Genomic DNA, 6,033 nt, shown 5'->3' on the forward strand with positions numbered 1-6,033 from the left:
TCTGGCGGCTGGCTGCGGGCTGCTGGCGCCCGGCGCCCAGAGAGAGGGGAGGCGGGCAAGAACCTGGGACCGCGGCGGCCGGGCGGGTCCGGCGGGCCTTGCTGGCTCCTCCTTTCTCCTCTTCACTCCTTTTGTTGCGGGAACTGGAAATCTCTGGGACCAGAAGGAAACTGACAAGTGGTTCAGAGAACAGGAGGGCTGGAAAGAGTCCTTGGTTCTCAAACCCGACTGAGCATCTGAATCACCTGGGAAGTTAGTAAGATACAGATTCCCGGGCCCCACCCCACTCAGGGTCGGTACGTTCGGGATGGGGCTCTTCACAGTGAGTTTTACTAAGATCTACGGAATCCCGGACGTCTCTGTGGCAATTCCTATCTTTTCTTGACAGAGAGAGAGATCACAAGTAGGCAGAGAGGCAGGCAGAGAGAGAGGAGGAAGCAGGCTCCCTGCGGAGCAGAGAGCCCGACGCGGGGCTCGATCTCAGGACCCTGAGATCATGACCTGAGCCGAAGGCAGCGGCTTAATCCACTGAGCCACCCAGGCGCCCCGGCAGAGTTTTGAACTGATTTATCTAAGTCCCCACAGTTGGTAGACTGGCGGAGCCAGGACCTAAACCAATTTTCTTTTCCATACGAAGTACGGGGTAGGACGGCTCATCTTAAAGTTTGGATTCTCCATTCCATTTTCTACCTTGTTTCTCAAAAGTCACCTTCAGAATCCGAGGGTCGGAACCTAGGGAAAGTCCAATTAACTAGTAAGATAAATGGGAGAAAGAGTCTAAGAAGTTGGGAGTGAAGAAGACTGCAGGCTACTTGAAGTCTGGTGAATTACTCTTACTACTCCAGCTATTATTATTGTAGAGATTCTCAGTCAGGCGTACAACTTAATTTCAAAGTATACTGCATGATTGTTTATTTCTGTCTTCTGGATACTTCCACTGAATATCCAATTAAAAGTCACCATTTTCCCCCACAAAACCTGCCCCTTTGGCTGTACTTTAAATCTCTGATAGTTTTATTGCTGTTCACGCAGTTACTCATATTAGGAACCTTGGAGGTATCCCAACCATGCTTTGCTAATACCAACTCAATTGATTCTACAGCTGAGATGTTTGGAATTCTTTCCTTCCTCATCATTCCTAGTGCCATTTCTTTCTCAGGTCTTCAGCGTTACTAACCTAGACTATTGTTGCAAGAGCCTCCTGATCATTTGCCTCAACTCTACCCTCTCTACTACACTCCAGCGGTCTTCCACTCCCCCACCCTATGGCTCCCCAGTTGTGTACAGCATTCATGATAGCTCATGTTCACACATATAAGCCAAATTTACAGCTCAAACACTCTCCCAGCTCTCCATTTATATATTTGGTGGTAGTAGGGAGTTTCTCTTAGGCATTACTTGCTCTGGTTTCCTTTTGAATTTACAATTTCACTCCTGTCATTTGACTGTTCTTTCTTTCCCAAAGAAGGAGCGTTGCCTCTTTTTTCCTGCCTTTTGTCAAAGCAAAACTTGTCTTTGCCCCTAAAGTCTGTTACTTCTCCCTAGGGCTCCCTCTGAAAGATTTCTCTTGATTCATAGGATAGAGGAATTGAGTTCTTCCCTCTTTACTGGATTCCTTTGGGCATATAGATTAAAAGACTCATTACCATGCTCTATTAAACAAAGGGCTCTCCGCTTTGCGTCCTGTCTCGGGAGGACTGATGAATAGATGGGGGTTTGAAAAATTCAGTTTCTTGGGTTCTACCATCTCAGTAATTGGAAGGGAATAGTATATAGTAGTATTCTCATTGATCAGACTTAAGTAAACTGGAAACTGGTACCTTGAGATTTTTGTTTTAAATAGCACTTTCTCTGGGTCCATTGTATATGTTAAACACATATGTATGACTAAATCAAAAAGAAAGAAATTACAGAGAAGTATAGCAAAATAAATGGACAGGCCTTTTGGGGGCATGGTTTTTAAAAGAGCATTTAAAAATATGTAGTTAATAATGCCAGTAACTTAAAGTTGTTATTACAAAGAAAATAAATTTAATATAAATATATTGAATATAAAATAAAATATGGTGAGCCCCATTTTATTTGAAAATTGACTTAATATTCATTTTTTTGGGAAAAGCTATATGTACCCTATGTTTATTGCAGCATTATTTACAATAGCCAAATTATTTTTTTTTTCATATATTATTTGTTTCAGGGGTACATGTCTGTGAATCATCAGTCTTACACAATTCACAGCACTCACCATAGCACATACCCTCTCCAATGTCCATCACCCAGCCACCCTATCCCTTCCACCCTCCTCCCCTCCAGCAACCCTCAGTTTGTTTTCTGAGATTAAGAGTCTCTTATGGTTTGTCTCCCTCCCCTGTCCCATCTTATTTCATTTTTTCCTCCCTTTCCCTCATGACCCCCGGCCCTGCCTCTCAAATTTAATATTTATTTTTTAAAAGATTTTATTTGTTTATTTCACACAGAGACTAAGTGAGAGAGAACACAAGTAGAGAGAGCACCAAAGGCAGAAGGAGAAGCAGACTCCCCATGGAGCAGGGAGCCCAATGTGGGGACTCAATCCCAGGACCCTGGGATCATGACCTGAGCTGAAGGCAGATGCTTATCCTACTGAGCCATTCAGGCACCCCTGATGTAATATTTAAAATAAGTTGATTCTGTAGACTTCTAGCATAAATAAAAAATGGCATAAGTAAGACATTGAGCATGTATTATTGAAAAACAAGCACAGATATTTTGTTTTGAAAAAGTGCTATATATATATATTTATATATATATTTAACAGGCCAATATTTTTTTAAATGCATATTTTTATGTTTAATATTTAAAAATCACTTTGTTGGGGCACCTGGGTGGCTAAGTTGATTAAGGGTCTGAATCTGGGTTTTGGCTTCATTCATGATCTCAGGGTCATGAGATCGAGTCCCCCTTCGGTCTAAGCCCTCAACATAGAGTCGCCTTGTCCCTTTCCCTACCCCTCTGCTCCTCCCAACACCCATGCTCTCTCTCTCAAATAAATAAAAATCTTAAAAATATATAAAAAAAAGAAAGTAAGAATCACTTTGACTTTTTAACTGAAATGGTAAATTTTTTTGTCATTTCAAGGACAAATGTTAGCAGTACCAATCTCATTCCAATAATAGATACTCACGATTTCCTTTACACTATTAGTCAGGGTTCAGGTGTAAAAGAGGAACTAATATAGGTATTTTAATAAGAAAGGAACTTAATTAGGGTAATTAGATGTTTCCAAAATTCTTGAAAGATTGGAGGAGCAGATTCAAGTCTGAGGCTGCCTGAGTGACTGCCAGAACCCTGCAGCATAGATCAGTGAGGGAAATCTCTACCCTTGGGGAGACAGGAATCTAGAATTAGGAACACTGAGTTCAAGAAACTCCTAGGATAACTGTGACCCAGCCGCTAGGAAGCCAGAATCAGAAGCTGTTGCCCACACTGTCACAACTGCCTCTTAACTCCCACGCTGAAGAATGCACACTGGAGCAAAAATGTGGAAAAACCCCGTGTCTCCATGACCTTGCTTGCCAGGAGCACCAGGAAGATGGCCTCCCCATTACCTTGGTCCTGATATCCTGCCAGTGCATCGAATTAGAACCAGAACTCTAACTGTAAGGGAGTCAGGAAATGAACACTTTAGCTTTCCATCTTCTGCTGTGTGCTAGTTGACCACATCCAAGCATCACCTTCTTCCTTAGAATCACCTAGTACATGTCTACCTTTCCTCCTTCATCTTTGATACTGTGAGACAGTTGTTCGGTGGTGGAGTACAACAACCAAGAAAGAAATCTTGAGACGTTTTAGGGTGCAACTTAGTAAATTTAGTTAAACTGCAAGGAGACAGGACCCAGGGGCAGAAAGGGCTGCACTTTTGCTCTATGAAGCTGATGGTTACATGTTTAGTGCTCAAGGGGGGAGGGAACATGCAGGAGAATTAGAACATAAATGTCTTCTTTGAATTTCTATTCATGAAACTACTTTTGCAAGATTTCTCTGGTACTTACCATTCAGTTCATTTTGGCTATCGGTAAGATGTACAGGCAATCATGAGACCCGTTAAGAATGTAGCAACCAACATGTATTTGATCCTTATCAAACTATGCTGGCTATAGGTCAGCCTTCTGAAAGGTGAAAGGTAAACATGTTTCTGCTCTTACCAAGACTACATTTCTCCTCCTACTCCCCCATCCTGCCATGTGCGCTTTCACACTCACATGTTTCCCATTTCTTTCCCCTTCCCATTTACCATATCCTTCAGGGACCACTTAACACATCACCTCCACAGTGAAACCGTCCCTGAATTCTTTCTTCAGCAGACTCATTTGTGTCTTTCTCTGGTCCTTATAACATTTTGTGGACTTACTGCTATAGTATACAAATTTACATTATGATTTTTTGTTTTTCTTTCTACCAGACTGAAACACTCAGACTGTTCTCAATGTCTAGTCCAGTGTCTGGTTCAGAGTGAATAGATGTCAATGGAGTAGGTGACAAATGATGAGACTGACAGGTCATTATTCTCTGGAGCTTTAATAAATAAGAGGAATATTTTTATAAGTGTTATGCCCAAATAATGGGTCCATGATTAAAGGAGCGAGACTGATATAAGGCAAAGGTCAAGCAAAGCTTTATTTCGCGCCAAGCATCAAGAATCTAACCGAACGTTCTCTTACAAGAGAGGGCGACCCTTCTCTGTTTCACAGACTAGCTTTTAAGGGCAAAGGCCATGCGGTCGGGCCTGGCCATGCAGAGGTGACACATGTAATTGTAACACACACAGGGAATTCCACAGTGATGCTAGGTGACCAATTGAATTACAATTTACCCTAGTAGACTTAGAACCAGCCTATTACACCTTGATTAGGATTGGCACCAAAAGCTCCCAGAGGGCGGGGGTCCCTACTCCTTGGTAACCAGGGAGACAGTATGCAAACCCCCACTGATCGGATGTCTCCACCTGGCCTGACCCACCCTTGTATCTGGGCTTTGTTACCTGGAGCTGGTTTCCGGGACTTGTCTCCAAGTAAATCCCCTGGGGGAAGGGGAGCAGGCACAGTTTCTAAATAGGTCCTTACAATAAGGCAGACAAAATTATTTTGGAGACTCTTCATTATATCCCAAGGCTTTTATTATCTCTATAGTCCTCTTGATATTTAAAAGGAAATCAGTTTAATAAGAAGCTCCCCTAAAAAAAAAAAAAAAAAAAAAAAAAGAAGCTCCCCTAGATCAGGTTGAGGAGACACGTTCCCATGCAAGAAGAAGAAGAGAGAAATCTATCAGTCATTTTGCCTGGTTTCCTGTGAGTGTAGTCTCATCTGAGAAAAGAGACATGTGAGAATCTACCCTCTCAACTTACCTTCAACCCAGCAATCTGAGAGGAAATACAGGGTTTGGCAAAGCTAAATGCCTCAGATTGAAGCCTTTTGGACATGGAAAGGCAGCTAAACCTCAGAGGTTATTAGTATACTTAAAACTTGTTTTTTGTGCAAACCCAAAATCTATGAAGATGGAAAGAAAGGAGAGGATTGGCAATGAAGAACGGAGGTCCAACTGGTACAGAATTCATGGAATGGAAGTGAGGCAGGCCAAGAAAACCAGGGCTTCTAGACCAGGAGAGCCTGGACATTGTGAGAAAAATCCTAACCTTTTCTTTCCTTATGTTGGCCTCAGATAATTTTCTGACAGCTCTTGTGCTTGACTAGCAGTTCAATAATGCTGATTTCTCAGAAATAAAAAGAACAATAGGCCAAGTAAATCTTATAGATTGGATATTTTAACTTTTGGGTAGTTATCTAAATAACTTGGTGGAGGCTGTGGTAATTATCCGTCTACCCCCAAATTTAAAGTTACAAACTATTCAATTATTTTTCCTTGTATATCTATGTAAGCAACTATTAAGATGAAACATTTTCTATTCCTATGTGACATGTAAGATATTTAGCTTCCCATGGCTTCAGTTATTGTTATCTTTCTTTCTACAGGTTGCTTCTAAGTTATGCAGCTTCT

Source organism: Meles meles, chromosome 4 (genome assembly GCF_922984935.1).
Source record: "Meles meles chromosome 4, mMelMel3.1 paternal haplotype, whole genome shotgun sequence".
NCBI lineage: Eukaryota > Metazoa > Chordata > Mammalia > Carnivora > Mustelidae > Meles > Meles meles.